Source organism: Silene latifolia, chromosome 10 (assembly GCF_048544455.1).
Source record: "Silene latifolia isolate original U9 population chromosome 10, ASM4854445v1, whole genome shotgun sequence".
Taxonomy (NCBI): Eukaryota; Viridiplantae; Streptophyta; class Magnoliopsida; order Caryophyllales; family Caryophyllaceae; genus Silene; species Silene latifolia.
This window is the reverse complement of record NC_133535.1, coordinates 94400817-94419806: the sequence shown is the minus strand read 5'-3', so window position 1 is coordinate 94419806 and position 18990 is coordinate 94400817. Positions and strand designations below refer to the sequence as shown.

Sequence of the window (18990 nt, the reverse complement as noted above, 5' to 3'; positions counted from 1 at the left end):
CCAAACCAAAGTAAATCTATCTCGGGACTAACAAGAATAGCTAGCGAAGAAGACAGTATCGAATCCACGGGGAGGCGGTAAAAGCTAAGTCTGTAATTATTTAAGTTGTCTAAAGGTAGCCAATTTCTGGGGGTTTTGTTTGGTTTTGATCTAATAAACTAATTGCAAGTAATTAAATGAAGGTTTTAAACGATAATATTAAAGGTCTAGGACTTCCGGTTCACTAGGTCAATTATTTGGGGATTGTTAATCAATTGCTAAACCTATCAAGTTGTTTAAGGTCATAAGATCGGTCGACTCAATTATGCCCTTTAGATCGATTCTAACATGCGGTCACTATAATTAGATACAATCTATTTGATTATCGCAGCCTATATTAATTCTAACCCGGTCGGCGATAGGATTAATTCGCTACACTAATTAATAACTCAGGCCTCAAGTTAATTAACTAGAAGAAGTACAATAATCAAACAACAACTTAAGCGATATCAATAGCAATTAATCAATTTTCCCTTTTTAATTAACCCAGATCCCCTTCATCCTAGATGAGGGAATTAGCTACTCATGATGACAATAACAACAACAATGATTAAGAATGAAAACATGATTAAAAGCATGAAACAATAATCAATGAACATAAAATGATGAACGATTAATTAATGAGGAAAGATTAGTACCGTCACAAGGAAGAAATTAGGGTTCTAAGGAAATATCCAGCAGTTTGAAAGTAAAATGAAACGTAGTCCAAGAATAAAACACGAGTTTCTAATTTATAAAAAAAGATAATCGTTTTAGGAAAATCCGGAAATAATTCTGCCAGAGAGGTTCCTCGATCGAGCCAGAGGTGACTCGATCGAGGACAGCTGCTCGATCGAGTCAGTGATGACTCGATCGAGGAACTTGCTTCACAGGCTATTTCTTCTCTTCTTTCACTTCTAGTCTTCGTGCTTCCTCGTTTCTCGTGCCATGCTTCGTGTATTCTACTATGCCGTCTCCGCCATGCTAATCTTAGCTTGATCATACTCATAACGAGTCATTTCTGCATCAAAACATAAAATAGCGGCAGTATCGACAATTCATTGAAATAGGGCATATAAATGATATAATAGGCACGAAACGGTATGTAAAATGGTATAAAGGGAGCTATAAAAGTATATATAAAAGTGATACATCAATGGGAAACTGTCTAGGACGGAGGACCACCGAGCAGATAACCGCGATCAACACCGGACAAGGAAGGAAGCGGGTGGGCAGCTAACAGGAACTGGAAAAGAGCGGATTCAATTGGAATAAATGAACAAAAGACTATAGGAGATGATCGATCACCGGAGATGGGCCAAGGGATGGAACCATCTCCGGCGAAAGGGTGGCAGAAGGTGGGGGGATAGAGGATGGAAGGAGGCGGCGGCGGATCAAAAAGTTTTTAGTTTTTTAGGTTTTTGGGTTTAAAGAGAAGTCAGAGAACTTTTCTTAGAGAGAGAATATTATATTCAGGCGTTTAAAGCTATGGGGCTTTAGTTTTGTTTCTATTCTAGCTGTTCTTGAATATCTTCCATCAATTCCACTTTTATTGTCCACTTTTATTCTAAACATAGTAACTAAAAATAGTGACCTATCTATTATACACTAGTTAAATAACCATTTTTTTTTTCCATTTTGCTTATATGTTGTCTCTAAATTTAGTGCTCAAGGGGTATTGAAGAGTCAAGGGCGGGAACACCTAAGAGGGGGAGGGGGTGAATTAGGTGTCTATTTAAAAATTTAAGCTTAATGAAAGCTTCTTTTAAAACTCTTAAACACTTTAGACAACACTTAGAAGAAATGAGAAGTTGATACTTAGAACTATAGAGTTAGAAGTATTCAACAAAGATTCAGCAAGCAGAAGTCACTGTGTACTCGACTGTTGATTCTGAAAGTAAAACGTGAGTTTAGAGTGGCAGCGGAAATAAAACGAAATAGACACGACAAACAATGTTTTTAAAACTGGTTCGGTCACTACTCCGCGACCTACGTCCAACGCTATTTTATTAAACGTCTTAGAAGTAAACTCATACAAACTAAGACCACCCCGAATAATAAAACAACTCCCCAACCTATTCCGGTTGCTATTGCTTAAAAGCTACTCCGCTTCCAAGACTTTTTCTTTGGGCTACTCCGCCGAAAGACTCCATGCTTAAAGCTACTCCGCAATAAGACTTTTGCTTTGGGCTACTCCGCCGAAAGACTCCGTGCTTAAAGCTACTCCACAATAAGACTTCGTGCTTAAGATAAGTCTATCCTAAGACTTTGGGCTGGTTCTACCCGGTTGTTACAAGACTCCACTTATCTCAATGTTGTTCACACAATTGAACGGAGGAGATAAAGTTTAAGTACAAACACGGGATCCTCGAACTCGATTAAACAACTAGGTGCAACACAACATACTCAATAAAAGACTCATAGAGAAAAAACAAACTTGCAAAATGTGACTCAATAATTGTTAAGTGATAAATGATTTTGCAAAGTTAATTTACTCGATAAAGTATAAGTCTTTTTCGGTTTTAAACTCGTTGTTGCACACTTGTAAAAATGAATTAAGCAAGGTATTTATAATGTTCAAGTAGTATACTTTACACATTAAAATATCTCACACACCATTAGTCCAAGTGATAAAAATAATATAAATAGTTTGCTTAGGCAACATGCACAAGTCACCGAAATTCTTGTCCAAGTAAACCGAGTATTCTTCCTCAAGAAACCGGTGTATACTCAAGCAAGAAATTAGGTTAGTGCACACACAAATATGGGTTGGGTTTTCCATCAAGAAACAAGCATAAATGGTTGTGTTTATGGGAACCATAAACATTTCCATAAATGTAAAAAGCAAACAACCCATTTATAGAAAGTGTCTTATTGTGCAAGCAAACTCTTTAGCAAGACATTGAAAACTCTATTTTCTTCAAAGACATCAAAACATTTTCAGAAAACTATTTGTGAACATTGAAAGCATTTTAACAATAGTTCAAATATTTTCGAAATATTTCTTTGAAGGACGAGTCATAAGTAACAGTTGACTGAACTGTTATTTTTGCACCTAGACATAAATTCGAGTTACATATCTCCTTACAACACATGACTTTAACACTATTGACAATCTTCATCTTTGATATTCTTGATGACTTTCTTGATAACCTTAAACTGATAATTGGAGCTTCATGTTACATGGTTAAAACTTAAGAGGCACACAATTAAATAACAATGAGATTAATTTGTCTTAAGACATCATTAACATTAACTAATCAAATCGAGTTTCTTTAATTTCCTCCTTTGATGATGGCAAGACAAATAACATTGAGTGTGTCATTTCCCCTTAATCCATGGTCAAGGTTAACAAGTCAAAACATGATGAAAATAAGATACATATATACATGGTCATTGAAGTTTGGTCAAATTTTTAATTAGCCTAAGTAAAACATTTAATCGTCAAGTTAACATAATTACGGTGAATGCAAGCCTAAGAGTTATTGAATCACCACCTGCAATTTTAAACAACTTCCCCCTCTTGACATCATCAAGTAGGAAGAACACATAGTTTAAACAAGGATTAGAGCTATACAAAACAAATTGTTCAACGATTAACAACATAACCAACATTAGCAAATAGTATCACAAAGCCAAGGTAAAAAGAGATTAGAAAGGCTTTTGTTTTGATTAGGCATTGGTACAGTTATGGCAAAAGGCTTGGTAAAACATAGGCTTAGGCACGGCATGAGCAAAAAATTAATCATCCACTTCTTCGGTTCCTCCATTGCCCACCAACTCATGAACCATCTCCACAAGAGTTCATAGCGGCGGCCCGACTTAAAGTTTCCTTGATTGACATGCTTGCAACAATCAAAGATCACCTTTGAAAAGCGATAATCACGAAGAATCTCGAGTGCCTTAGTCTTGTTCTCATCAAGAGGTTGCTCAGTAGCAATCATAGCACTATTCGATTCATCATCAACTACCTTTGCCATTTCCTCCACTTTTCTCTTCCTTGAGGTCAACCGAGTGAGAACTCTCTTAGCTTTGCCTTTCAGTTTGGGAACAGATTCTTCTTTGAAGAACTCCTCATCCTCAAAGACGGCATTCAATTTTTTCTTATCAACCTCCGTTTCCACAACCTTCGCCTCACACACGGTTTTTCCTCTTCCCTTTATCCTTCGAGTTACTACCATATTCTTTAACATCACATCACTACTCACTGTGGGAAATATCGGTATACTTCATCAAGAAATTCGGATTATAACGAAATTATAATTATGAAAATACGAGTCATAAATGAAATTACATAAACAAAAAGAGTAGAGATTAGAATCAACCTTTGGTCCTAGCAATTTGGCCTAAGAACAAATATCGAGATCGATATTCTCCTAATCGTTGCACCCAAAATGCTTTGAGAAATGCCTCTCTTTTTGCTAGAATGAGATCCCCAAATTGTTAATTATTTTAGGGTTTTTTTGATGTGAGTATTAGGTCAAAAATTAGGAGAGAAAAATAATCCCCTCTCCCTCTTATTAACCGTCCAAGAGGAGAATTAGGAAGATCTTTTTTTTTTCTCCTTTTTTTTTCTTCTTTGACCGAGTAACCCCCAAAACAAATAAGAAGAAAAATCTTCTTATTTTTAGGTAGTTATCAAATTTTATATAATGTGTATCATATTAATTGTCAATTATGTCGACATGTATTAATAAGTCCACACACAACAATTTCGTATAATATATACATTAACTATAAATATCGCATATTTATAATTTGATAATTAAATATAACTGGTTACGTTTAATTACGAATTAACATCTTAATTCGTTTAAGCTAACATTATATACATTAATAAAATATAACAGTTTATATTCATTTTACGAATTAACAATTAATTCGTCTCAGCTAATATTATTTAATTGTATTAAATAACCGTCTCATCATCACATTGACTAACCTTTTAGTCAAATATATGGACTAACCGTTTAGTCATATAACGCATCAATGTGATTATATTTACATATAATCACATCTCTCAAACACATCCTTTAGGTGTGACTTTTAGGGACCAGTTGATCACCGCCATCAATATGATAATAACGTCAAACTTCTAGCAAGCCAACCGTTATTAATAAACGTTAATCAACTGATAAAATACTAAGTATACCCTGTGAACCTATAAGAGATTTAAATACGTTATCACACTAACTGTGGAGGACACTAGCTCCAACAATTTCTCACTTTTCCTCACAAGTGTATGTGCGATAACCGATTCTCATATCCTAAAATTTATATCCTAAAATTTCTCCCACTCAATTTAAAACAATTTGCAAAATCCGTATTCACAAAGATCGTATTTTACAAGTGATCAATATCAAGAGTGGTTTTCCCGACTAGAGAGTAACTTAACTGATAAACGAATCATCATTCGAGCATGGCCATGCATTTCAGTTACAACTCCTCGAGGGTTGGATATTTTCTTCAACTCGAATCCTGCAGATATAAGCACAATATGAAATGAACCAGTAAAAATCTGCTTAGCCTCCTGTTACGGTCGACCATGAGAAAGAAACCAAAGTCACCCAAAAACTGCCTTAATCTCAAGAGACAGTCGATAGTCAAAAGAATCGACTCTAGGAACACAATGGAAGTCCAATCCACGACCTGGCACCGAATGTTTTTAAACATTTAGGACTCCATTACGTTGTCACAATGTCCTACGAGGTATCGTTATAACTCGCATCTGTGATCGATCAGCCAACCGTTTGACTTATGGCTCGTTGAACCCACCATCAATCAACTTCACAAAATAATAGCCAGAGTTATCAGCTCATGTAGGCGATTACGGACCAAACACAAATATAATGTAATTCAGTTCACTTTGTGGCGTTCAAAGTTGTCGTACAATCCACATGAAAAACAAAATATGAAATAATACGATGAAGTTATAAATAGCATATGGAAAAAGAAAATGTATCGAATCCATAAGCAGCTAGTACAACTCAGGAACACGTTTAATTCCCATGGAAATAACATGGCCTTCATGCTTATCATATTTCAATGGTTTAGTGAGAGGGTCCGCGATGTTGTCATCCGAAGCAATCTTGTCAATCACTATCTCCTCTTGCTCCACGTAATCACGGATCAGGTGAGCCTTCCGATGTACATGTCTAGACTTGTTGCTAGACTTAGGCTCCTTGGCCTGGAAGTTGGCACCTGTATTGTCACAATAGATGGTGATTGGGTCATTCGAACTAAGAACTATGATTAGTCCTTGTAAGAATTGACGCATCCATATAGCTTCCTTTCTTTCGCATACGAAGCGGCATAGTACTCGGATTGATAGTAGAATCGCTACAACTTCTGTTTGGAACTCTTCCGGTGACCGCATCACCATTAAGAGTAAAAACGAATCCAGACTGAGATTTCGAATCATCTCGATCTGTTTGGAAGCTAGCATCTGCGTAACCGATTGCACATAGCTTAGTATCTCCTCCATAAGTCAATACCCAATCCTTAGTCCTCCGTAGGTACTTAAGGATGTTTTTAACAGCTATCCAGTGTGTTTCACCTGGATTGCCTTGGTACCGACTTGTCATACTCAATGCATATGCCACGTTTGGACGTGTGCATATCATGGCATACATGATTGATCCTATGGCTGATGCATAAGGAACACGACTCATGCGTTCAACCCCCTCAGGTGTCGTGGGTGACTGAGACTTGCTCAAATGCATCCCAGACGTCATTGGAAGGTTCCCCTTCTTGGAGTTGGTCATGCTGAACCTTTCAAGAATCTTATCTAAATAAGACTCCTGACTCAAAGATAACATCCGTCGTGATCTATCTCGATAGATACGGATTCCCAATATGCGTTGTGCCTCACCCAGATCTTTCATCTGGAAATGGTTCTTCAACCATCCTTTTACCGAAGATAAGAGAGGAATGTCATTCCCAATCATGAGTATGTCATCGACATACAATATCAAGAAAACAATCTTGCTCCCACTCGACTTGACATATAAGCATGGTTCCTCGACCGATCGAGTGAAACCATACTCTTTTATCACCTGGTCGAAACGATGATTCCAACTCCGAGAAGCTTGCTTAAGTCCATAAATGGAACGTTTAAGCTTGCACACTTTCTTAAGATTTTCAGGATCTATGAAACCTTCGGGTTGTACCATGTACAACTCCTCCTCCAAATAACCGATTAAGAAGGCGGTTTTCACATCCATTTGCCAAATTTCATAGTCATGAAAAGCGGCAATCGCTACGATTATCCGAATGGAACGCATCATAACTACGGGTGCAAAAATTTCATCATAATGCAATCCGTGCACTTGAGTGAAACCTTTTGCCACTAGTCGTGCTTTATAGGTATCTGGTTGCCCATCTACAGAGTGCTTTATTTTGTAAAGCCATTTGCATTGAAGAGGTCTTACCTTGTTAGGTAAATCAACAAGATCCCATACGTCATTCTCATACATGGAGTCCATCTCGGATTGCATGGCTTCAAGCCATAGTTTAGAGTCGGAACAGGTCATGGCACCTTTATAGGTAGTGGGTTCATTACTCTCTAGGAGTAAAACGTCATTTTGCTCAACCATACCAATGTATCTGTCTGGAGGATTAGAGACTCTACCCGACCTCCTAGGTTCCTGAGGAATGTTAACCATATCATTAGTTGAAGGAACATCTTCCTCCAACTGTTCCTCGGTTGTTGGTTCTTGAATCTCTGACAGCTCGAAGGTTCTATTACTTGACTTGTTCTCGAGAAATTCTTTCTCTAAGAACTTCGCACTAGCCGCAACAAAAACTCGACGTTCGGTAGACGAATAGAAGTAATGACCAAACATTCCTTTTGGATAACCAATAAAGTATGTCTTGACCGATCGCGGGCCGAGCTTATCCTCGTGTCTCCACTTGACATAAGCCTCGCAGCCCCAAACCCCGAATAAAGGACAAGTTAGGGACCGTTCCCTTCCACAATTCATATGGAGTCTTGTCGACAGCTTTAGACGGACTTCGGTTAAGTATAAGAGCAGCTGACAAAAGAGCAAAGCCCCATAATGAATCAGGTACTACCGTGTGACTCATCATGGATCAAACCATATCAATTAGTGTTCGATTTCTCCGTTCGGACACACCATTTAATTGAGGTGTTCCAGGTGGAGTTAACTGCAAAACTATTCCACAGTCTTTAAGGTGTTGATCAAACTCATTTCAAAGATATTCGCCACCCCGATCTGAACGGAGTGCTTTAACCTTTCTTCCCAGTTGGTTCTCAACCTTATTCTGGTATTCCTTGAATTTTTCAAAAGATTCACTTTTATGCTTCATTAAGTAGACATATCCGTATCTACTCAAATCATCCGTGAAAGTGATAAAATATCTATAGCCGTCTCTTACGGTGATTGTGATAGGCTTATCGCGTACCTATGCAAAGATAATTTTCCTAGACACAATTTAATGTAGTAATAGGGGTCGAATACAAAGAAACGGGAATTACTTCGTGAATTGCTATGGGTAGATTTTTATCAAGGTCGATTACGATTTGGGTTGGTTTGGTTGTTTGGTGAATAATAACAATAATGATGTAAATTATATGATTAAAAGGGAGTCTAAGGGGTTCGGGTCACACATGCAAAGTTAAACATATGATCATGATAAGCTTGGTACTAATAACATTGTCAATTGCTTAGGCTTAGAGACACCCACCTTACGATATTAGTGTCAACCATAGACCGGGTCCTAGAGAAACTCTCGTCCATGACTAGGTCGTCCTACTTTACATGCTTAGTCTAATTCAATTCCGTGCCTCTCGACTTATAGAACGAATGAACAAACTTAATCAATTGAATAAGGCCTTAAACAAAGATTAAACGTTATGGCACAAGCATGTGATAGAAGCAATTTAAACAATATTATTATTAACCTATTTTATCATGTTATATACTTGATTTATGCATGGCTCCCCTAGCCCTTAGACTAAGAGATTTAGCTACTCATATTAAGATGTAAATTGTAAACTATATTGTAAGAAATGCTAGACATAATTGTATGATTTATATAAACTAGGTGATATAACATGTAAAGGAAATTATGCTAATGAAATATGAATAAAGTATCTAATTATAAACTATGTGTAAGCTAAATTAGAAATGTAAAATTGCAAACTAGAATTGGAAATACCTTAATAGAAGAGAACTTGTATGGAAAAGACAAATAAAACCAAATGCTTGAATTGTATTAAGAACAAAATGTTTGGGAACCAAATGCTTAACAATATTGAAAACTAATGAGAAAACTAAAGAGAGAAATATAATGCTTAAGGCTTATTGTAAAGTAAAATGAGACGTAAAGATTGGATGCCCAAAGCCTTGGAACACCTCTCCTATTTATAGGAGAGGAAGAGAAAACGTAAACAATCAATGAGCATGCGGCCCCGATCGGGGTTGGGTGGCCCCGATCGGGGTCGTGATAATCCGGGTATTTTCTCTTAATTCTCCTCTTAATTGCAAAAGGCATCCAATGTTCATGGTTAATGACGCGATTAATCACCCGGTTAATGCTTCACATTCCTAGCATCCAAAGCTTCCTTAGCATCCAATGCCTTCACTTTCAAGTTGGACTTTTGTATCGGGCTTGACTTTGCTTTTGACAATATTTGAATTAAACATGTTGATCCACCAATTTCTTCATGCAAAATCCACTCCAATACTCCATGCTTACTCCAACACTTGGTCTTTGTTTAGCTAAGTGGTCTTAGTGTACAAAATGATAGGAAAAAGCCTTTAAATGCTTAGATTCCTACAAAAATATGTTAAGACAAGCAAATACACTAGAACAACAATTATTAGCTTATGACACTATGATAAGTGCTAAATAACAAATAAAATGGAGCTAATATAGGGGAAGAAAGTATGTAAAATATGCACTTATCAAACTCCCCCAAGCTAAACCCTTGATTGTCCTCAAGCAAGAAACCAAATCCCATCTATTGCACTATCCAAAAAAGCTATGCAAAATGATTTAAAAACCCGAAACAACATGGACAAGGAATAGAGCAAAACATGGATGAGATTTACATGACGGCGTAGTATAGAAAACTTTGAATGAACCTTTAAGCTCCTGCATGATCTTTTGACTTATGGATTCTCACGGAGCACTCAAACTCTTTTTTATGTGAAAGGACAATTTTGTGAATAAACACTCAACTATCCTCAACTTATAACAATGTGCCCGCAATCTAATATGGTAAACGTGTCAAAACTAGCAAGCAAAGACAATCAAAAGTAAGCATGATAAAGAAGCCATGTGGGTAGGAAGAAGGAAAATAAACATGGGTAAGAAGAGGGAACAAAAGAGTTATGGTAATGTGGAGCTAAGTCAAGCTAGCAACTACCAAAATGCAAGGGTGCTCAATCCCAATTTTAACCCAATTTTGCAATTCAAACCATAGAAAAATTCTCCAAAATAATATAAATAATGCTTGAGAATTTCTCGTATCTTTTCTTCTTCTTCTTCTCTTTCTTTTCTTTTTCAATGCATACTTCTTTTTTCATGTTTTTTCTCATTCATTCGTTTTTTTCCTTTCTTCATTTTTCCATTTTTTTTCCTCATTTCAACTTTTTCCAATTTTTTCTTCATTTTTTTCTTCTTTTTTGAGCATTAAGACCAAGCTCACATGATTTTCAACAACAAACAATATCCCAAATGAGCACCCAAACATTATCCAACTAAGCTACTAGCTCAACAAGGGTAGGCAATTTTAATGATGTAGCTAAGAATAAATTTTGTGAAGGGGTCAAAAAGGCTAAAATATCATGTGAATGGCTCCAAAATGCTATAACAAATGAATGCATGCTTACAAAGAGATGACATGAGAACCATACTTGTGCGTTTTGATGAAACACACCTTATAAGGAGACACCTACACTCACCTAAGAGAGACCGGATATGGATGCATCGGTCATAAGGAGGCTCTACCTTACCATTTTGTAGCTTACCACAAGTCAAGATCAAGCCTATTCGGTTCATTCTTCATCTCCCACCTACTATGTCAAGACATCCCCATGTAGCTAATATCCCAACATGAAAGAATAAATCATTAGCAACAAGCCATTATTAGGACAAGCAAAGAGGAAAGTAGGTTACAAGCAAGCACAAAGCAAAAATTTCTCTCAAAAATTTTCAAAATTTCTATACTACATGCAAACTATACTATATGCAAATGCAATCTCCCCCCAAGTTAAACATCACATTGTCCTCAATGTGCCAACTATCCAAATCACCCAATCAAACCATAAAAATGGCTCAAAGCACAAAACAAGAAGGACTAGAGGTTATGTTTAATGGGATACAAGATCTAAACTAAAATGCAAAGCAATGAAAAACTTACTCGACTTGCTAACCTTCCCCCAAGCTAGCATGAATTCGGGGGATGGAAATGTTTTTTTTTTTTGATCTTTAGTGAAGAAATGTGAAGAAATGAGAGAGAAAGGAGGAAATGAGTACCGTCGGGTATGCTTGAATGATAGAAAGAAATCTATCCTTTTTTTTTACCCGTATAAAGCAAAGGCCAGGAAGTCATAGAACCACGACCCCCATCGGGGCCACCAACCCCGATCGGGGTTGACTTCCTTTTCCCGTGTTTGACCTGCTTGTCTTTGGAAGTGAATTCTTTCCTTGTTTTTCGAAAACCACATCCCCGAACGGGGTTCCTGTATGGGGAAGCGTGCCATATTCACTTCTAAACCTCCTTTCTTCATTTTCACCTAAAAATCACAAAAGAAAACATCGTCAAGTCGAGCATTTTATTACTAATTTACAAAAAACAATAAATTGCAGAAAATTAAAACAAAAATAAATAAAAGCAATAAAAAGCTTGGGTTGCCTCCCAAGAAGAGCTGGTTTAACGTCCCGCACGACGTAAGAAGCTATTTGATTCAAGTTTTGTCATTGAGCTTGCCACCAACCAAGTTCCATTTCATAGCTCCTTTTGCATTCCACAACCATTTGAAATTCTTCAAATAAAATTTCCCTTTCTTCTTTTTGGCACTCTTAGCAATAGTGCCCTTAGCATCGTCACCTACAAAGCAAACAACACCCATATCGTCCTCCAACGGATCCATTAGTAAAGATTCAAGCGTAGTAGAGGCATAAGAAGAGTCCACAGTGCTAAATAAATAACAAGACTCTTGTAATATTGGGCTTCTAATGGTGTTGTTTTTGCTAAAGGAAACCCGGTCATCACCCACTTCCAACGTCAACCTCCCATTTTTCACATCAATTAGCGCACCCACGGTGCGTAAAAATGGCCTTCCCAATATAATTGGGGTTTGTGAGTCCTCGGCCATATCACGTATGAGGAAGTCAACGGGTATGAAAAACTTGCCAACTTTGACGGGTACATCTTCTAAGACACCTAAAGGTCGCTTTAAGGAACGGTCCGCCATTTGCAATGTTGTACTTGTGCATTTTAAAGCACCCATGTTAAGTTTTTCACAAAGAGAATAGGGCATGACACTTACACTAGCACCAAGGTCGCAAAGGGCCTTATCAATGGTATATGTGCCTATAGTGCAAGGAATAGAATAGCTACCGGGGTTCTTAAGTTTCGGGGGAGACTTATTTTGTAAGAGTGCACTACACTCTTCGGTGAAAGCAATGGTCTCAACCTCATTGAAGGATCGCTTCTTCTAGAGAATCTCCTTCATAAACTTTGCATAAGAAGGGACTTGGGTAAGCAATTCCATAAATGGGACGGTGACTTGTAAATTTTTACACATTTCCATGAACTTACTGAACTTACCCTCTTTCTTGTGCTTTGCTAGACGATGGGGAAATGGTACTTGAACAACTTCCTTGGGAGGAGCATCCTCCACATCTTTCACTTTCTCATCCTCATTGGGAACACTCACCTTTGTTGGAATGGCATCACTCTCTTTAGCATTAGGAGAGACCTCTTCAACATTTACCTCATCACTTTCTTTAGGCATAGGGTGCTCAACAACTTTGCCATCAAGCTTGCTTTTCCTTTTTAGCATCAACAACCGGTGGGGAAATGGCACACGATCCTTAACAAGAGGCTCTTCACTAGCCTTCTTTTTGTCATCTCCCACAAGCTTGGCCTTTTTAACAACCACCTCTTCATCCAAAGTCATGGATGGCCCATCATAGCTAGTACCACTTCTCAAGGAGATAGAATTAACGGTTTCATGTGGTTGCTCACCTTGGGGAGGTAGTTGACCGTTCTTTCTTTGAGAGCTAGAAGCGGCTAATTGGGCCACTTGTTGTTCCAACATCTTGACCGCGGCACTATGAGCTTGATCATTCTTTTGAATTTGAGCCAATAATTCCCTTTGCATTTGGACTATCATACCCTCGAGCTTACCAACTCCTTGATTGTTTTGTTGGCCATTTTGTGGTGGATTTTGTTGGTAATTGTTTTGTGGGGGCCTTTGTTGATTTTGATACCCCGGTGGAGGGATATACTTTTGTTGTTGAGGAACATAGGCATTTTGTTGTGGTGAAGGTTGAGGGTTAAGCACATTGTTGCTAGTGTAAGACAAGTTCGGATGGAATTTTGAATTCGGGTTATAAGTGTTGGAAAATGTACCCGGTGGATATGAACTTTGTCGAAAAGCTTGAAAAGCATTTACCTCTTCAATGGGGGCTCGGCAATGAGCGGAATAATGACCCGCACCTCCACATCCATCACAAACGATGATTTGGCTTGTTGAAGATACGACATTGAGTTGTTGAATGGAATCCTTAGCATCTCTTTCCGCCAATTGTTGTTGGAGCAAAGCAATTTGAGCTAGCAAAGCGGAGTTGTTAGAGGATTCTTCTTTACCTTTGGATGGCACAACTCGGGAATTGACATATTGGACATCATGGACCGCCATAGATTCGATCGTGGCATGAGCAAGGTCGGTGTCAATTTGATCAAACCGCCCATTGTTGGCGGAATCAAGAATCCTTCGGGACTCGGCACAACATCCATTGTAGAATGTTATTGCTAGAAACCAATTATCTAGCCCATGATGTGGGCATTGCCTTTGAAGCTCTTTATACCTCTCCCAAGCCTCATATAAGCTCTCAAGAGCTTCTTGACGGAATCCGGTGATTTGGCTCCTCAAAGTTTGAGTTTTCTCCGGTGGAAAAAACTTTTGATAGAAAGCAAGAGCCAATGTCTCCCAATTGGTGATTTCCAAGGTGGTGCGGTTAAGGCTATTGATCCAAAGCTTGGCCTTGTCCTTCAAAGAGAAAGGGAAAAGCATTTCCCTTATTTGGGCTTGAGTGACGCCCGTTTGACGGATCATGGAGCAATAGTCACAAAAGTTTTGCACATGCAAATTGGGATCCTCCAAAGGACTTCCCCCAAATTGCTTCCTCTCCACAAGGCTAATGAAAGCCGGCTTGATCTTAAATTCCGGTGCGGTGATTTGAGTGGTTGTGATTCCGGCCGGAAGCATGGCCGCGGTGGGCTTTGAGTGATCGGAAAGTTTCACCATCTTTTTGGTAGTAGATGTTGATGGTGGTGGAGATGATGAACAAGAAACCTCCTCCTCTTCAAGAACCTCTAGATCGTCTAGGTAAGACATTCTAGCACTTTCAACTTGTACGGGTGAAGTGGCTTCTTTCACTTCCTTCCAAAAACGTCGTCTTCTCCTAAAGGTTTTCTCGGGTTCGGAATCCGGTGAAAGCAATTCTCCACTACGAGAGGACCTGGGCATAAGACAACAATTTCTAGAGAAGTGATAAGTAACGGTCTCAAGGAACAAGTGTTCCCCAAGACAAAGGAAAACAAGATAAAAATCGACAATTCAAAAAGCAATAAAACCGTTTCCCCGGCAACGGCGCCAAAATTTGATAGGCTTATCGCGTACCTATGCAAAGATAATTTCCCTAGACACAATTTAATGTAGTAATAGGGGTCGAACACAAGGAAACGGGAATTACTTCGTGAATTGCTATGGGTATATTTTTATCAAGGTCGATTACGATTTGGGTTGGTTTGGTTGTTTGGTGAATAATAAAAATAATGATGTAAATTATATGATTAAAAGGGAGTCTAAGGGGTTCGGGTCACACATGCAAAGTTAAACATATGATCATGATAAGCTTGGTACTAATAACATTGTCAATTGCTTAGGCTTAGAGACACCCACCTTACGATATTAGTGTCAACCATAGACCGGGTCCTAGAGAAACTCTCGTCCATGACTAGGTCGTCCTACTATACATGCTTAGTCTAATTTAATTCCGTGCCTCTCGACTTATAGAACGAATGAACAAACTTAATCAATTGAATAAGACCTTAAACAAAGATTAAACGTTATGGCACAAGCATGTGATAGAAGCAATTTAAACAGTATTATTATTAACCTATTTTATCATGTTATATACTTGATTTATGCATGGCTCCCCTAGCCCTTAGAGTAAGAGATTTAGCTACTCATATTAAGATGTAAATTGTAAACTATATTGTAAGAAATGCTAGACATAATTGTATGATTTATATAAACTAGGTGATATAACATGTAAAGGAAATTATGCTAATGAAATATGAATAAAGTATCTAATTATAAACTTTTTCTAATCTAAATTAGAAATGTAAAATTGCAAACTAGAATTGGAAATACCTTAATAGAAGAGAACTTGTATGGAAAAGATAAATAAAACCAAATGCTTGAATTGTATTAAGAACAAAATGTTTGGGAACCAAATGCTTAACAATATTGAAAACTAATGAGAAAACTAAAGAGAGAAATATAATGCTTAAGGCTTATTGTAAAGTAAAATGAGACGTAAAGATTGGATGCCCAAAGCCTTGGAACACCTCTCCTATTTATAGGAGAGGAAGAGAAAACGTAAATAATCAATGAACATGCGGCCCCGATCGGGGTTGGGTGGCCCCGATCGGGGTCGTGGTAATCCGGGTATTTTCTCTTAATTCTCCTCTTAATTGCAAAAGGCATCCAATGTTCATGGTTAATGACGCGATTAATCACCCGGTTAATGCTTCACATTTCTAGCATCCAAAGCTTCCTTAGCATCCAATGCCTTCACTTTCAAGTTAGACTTTTGTATCGGGCTTGACTTTGCTTTTGACAATATTTGAATTAAACATGTTGATCCACCAATTTCTTCATGCAAAATCCACTCCAATACTCCATGCTTAGTCCAACACTTGGTCTTTGTTTAGCTAAGTGGTCTTAGTGTACAAAATGATAGGAAAAAGCCTTTAAATGCTTAGATTCCTACAAAAACATGTTAAGACAAGCAAATACACTAGAACAACAAATATTAGCTTATGACACTATGATAAGTGCTAAATAACAAATAAAATGGAGCTAATATAGGGGAAGAAAGTATGTAAAATATGCACTTATCAGATTGACATAGGTCCACATACATCAGTATGTATGAGTCCTAATAGGTCACTAGCGCGCATTCCAACACCTTTGAAGGAAATTCGAGTCATTTTGCCGATAAGACATGATTCACACGTGCCAAATGAAGAAAAATCAAATGTGGGAATAGTCCCATTCTCAATGAGTTTCTTTACACGTTTTTCATTTATGTGTCCCATTCGACAATGCCATAGATAAGTTTGATCTTTATCACCAACCTTTAATTTCTTATTATTCACATGTAATATATCTGTGGTTTGATCTAAGATATAAATTCCATTCATGGAAACTGCTTTGCCATAAACCATTTCATCAAAAGAGAAAATGCAACTATTGTCCTTTATTGAAAATGAAAAACCGTCTTTATCAAGTACGGAAACAGAAATAATATTCTTAGATAAACTGGGTACATAGTAACAGTTATATAAATATAACTCAAAACCACTAGGGAGCTGGATTACGTATGTTCCCATTGAGACTGCAACAACTCGTGCTCCATTCCCGACTCGCAGGTCCACATCACCCTTTGCGAGGGGTTTGATGTTTTTTAGGCCCTGCAAATGATTACACAGATGAGAACCACAACCAGTATCAAGTACCCAAGTTCCGAAACTCGCATGGTTAATCTCAATCATATGAATATAAGATGACATACCAACAGGAGTGACGTGGCCTGATTTTATGTCCTCACGGTACACGGGACAGTTCCTCCTTCAATGCCCAGTCTTGTGACAATGGTGGCACTCAACGTCACCGCCCTTGCTCTTTGCCTTGCCTTGTGAGCCACTAGTCTCACCAAGCCCACTCTTACCGTTTCCTGACTTCTTAAACTTTGGCTTTCCTACAGTTAGGTCGCCGTGAGCTTTGCCCTTACCCTTATTCTTGTTGGAAATCATGAGAACATATTGCTTCATGCTCCCACTCAATTTCATATCCTTCTCGGTCTGTACGAGAAGTGAGTGTAGCTCATGAAGACTTTTCTTCATGTCATTCATGTAGTAATTTGCCCTGAAAAGGGCAAAACCATCATGAAGTGAATGAAGCATACGGTCAATGACTATGCTCTCACTGATTTTGCAATCAAGTGCCTCCAGTTTCTCGACATTCTCAATCATGTTAAGAATGTGTGGGCTAATCGGTTGGCCCTTCTGGAGTTTCGCATCAAAGAAGCGACATGTATGCTCATAAGTAACGATTCTCGGTGCTTTTGAGAACTCATTGGTGAGCGTGGTGAAAATCTTGTTTGCACCTTGGGCAATGAAGCGTCTTTGCAAATTGGTTTCCATTGCAAAAATGAGTACGTTCTTTATCGCACCCGCTTCCATGACGAAGTCACTATAAGCAAGTGACTCGTTAGCTCTTGCATTGGGGCGTGGGTTTGGCGGTATTGGCTCAGTTAAGTACTTGAGCTTACCATCAGCAATGGCAGCATTCCGTAATGATGCCTCCCAGTCCGCAAAGTTGGACCCGTCATTCTTCAGTCGGGTGGACTGATTCATGTGGTCCATGAAAGTTTTGAGCCAGGACTCGCGTGCAAGTGTGGCACTTGGCATAGGGATTTCGTTATTTCCAGCCATTTGTTATAAGCAGTATTATCAATATAAAACGAATTCTACACTGCGAAAAGAAGAATAAAAACATAATAAGCATACTCATCGTTATGATTTAAGTCTAATGCAAAACTGTTATAAGCGAAGACTCAAGCATTTATACAATTGACCTCCCTCAAGAATTATATAAATGATCCCAAGACTCAATTATCTGTAAATTGATAAGCCAACCACTTGGCTAATTCTACTGTTATAATTCTTGGTTGATAAATTTCTGTAAATTCTATCTTTAGTCCATCATAATCACGAGAAACTCTTCGGATTATAATGTTGAGGTAAAATAAGTCAACACAAACTACTTACCCAACGTAGAAGGGGTCACATGGAGAGTAAGGTCCTATATGCCTACCGACGAAGAAGGGATTCATAGTTGTTTGGCCTTATAAAGACTAGTCTCAATTTTATTTTAGAGGAAGATCCCATCAACTTTATTTTAATTCATTTTAAGTGAACTAATATCTAGCATGCGAGAATGAATAAACTAAAATGATGGCTTAAAAAAAAGTGTGACATCTTTATTTCCAAGATAACTAACATTCAATCTATATGAGTCAATTTTCATGCATATTAGTAGGTGGTTTGGTTTAGGCGGAATATGGTGCACTAACTATCATGCGAAGAAAAGCAACAAGAATGGAAAAACGTAAAACAAAATTAAAGTCCTAGTGTGGCCTATCTACCAAAATGAACATTAATACAACTTTGGAATCCTTCCTAGGACCCGAGAAGCTTGTCTTGATGTTCCATCTTGGTCTATGTAGCGGGAGTGAGCAATCCAATCTCCATCTTTAGTCTTCTCAAAATTACTAATAAAATTAAAAATAAACCTATTTACATTCTAATTTCAAAACATAATACTTAAGAAAAACCAAAGGAGATTCGAGATCTCAAATTACATCAAGACTATGTTTCCATCATTACGAAAACATAATCAACTAAGGCCACACTAGGTA

General features: G+C 37.9%; 1 non-coding gene across 1 annotated transcript; it reads left to right on the top strand.

Annotated features, from left to right (window-relative positions):
- Window positions 1–14046: 14046 nt before the first annotated feature.
- Window positions 14047–14153, top strand: LOC141610376 (small nucleolar RNA R71). Its single transcript, XR_012528284.1, has one exon. It is a non-coding gene; the product is annotated as a small nucleolar RNA R71 (small nucleolar RNA).
- The last annotated feature ends 4837 nt before the right edge of the window (window positions 14154–18990 follow it).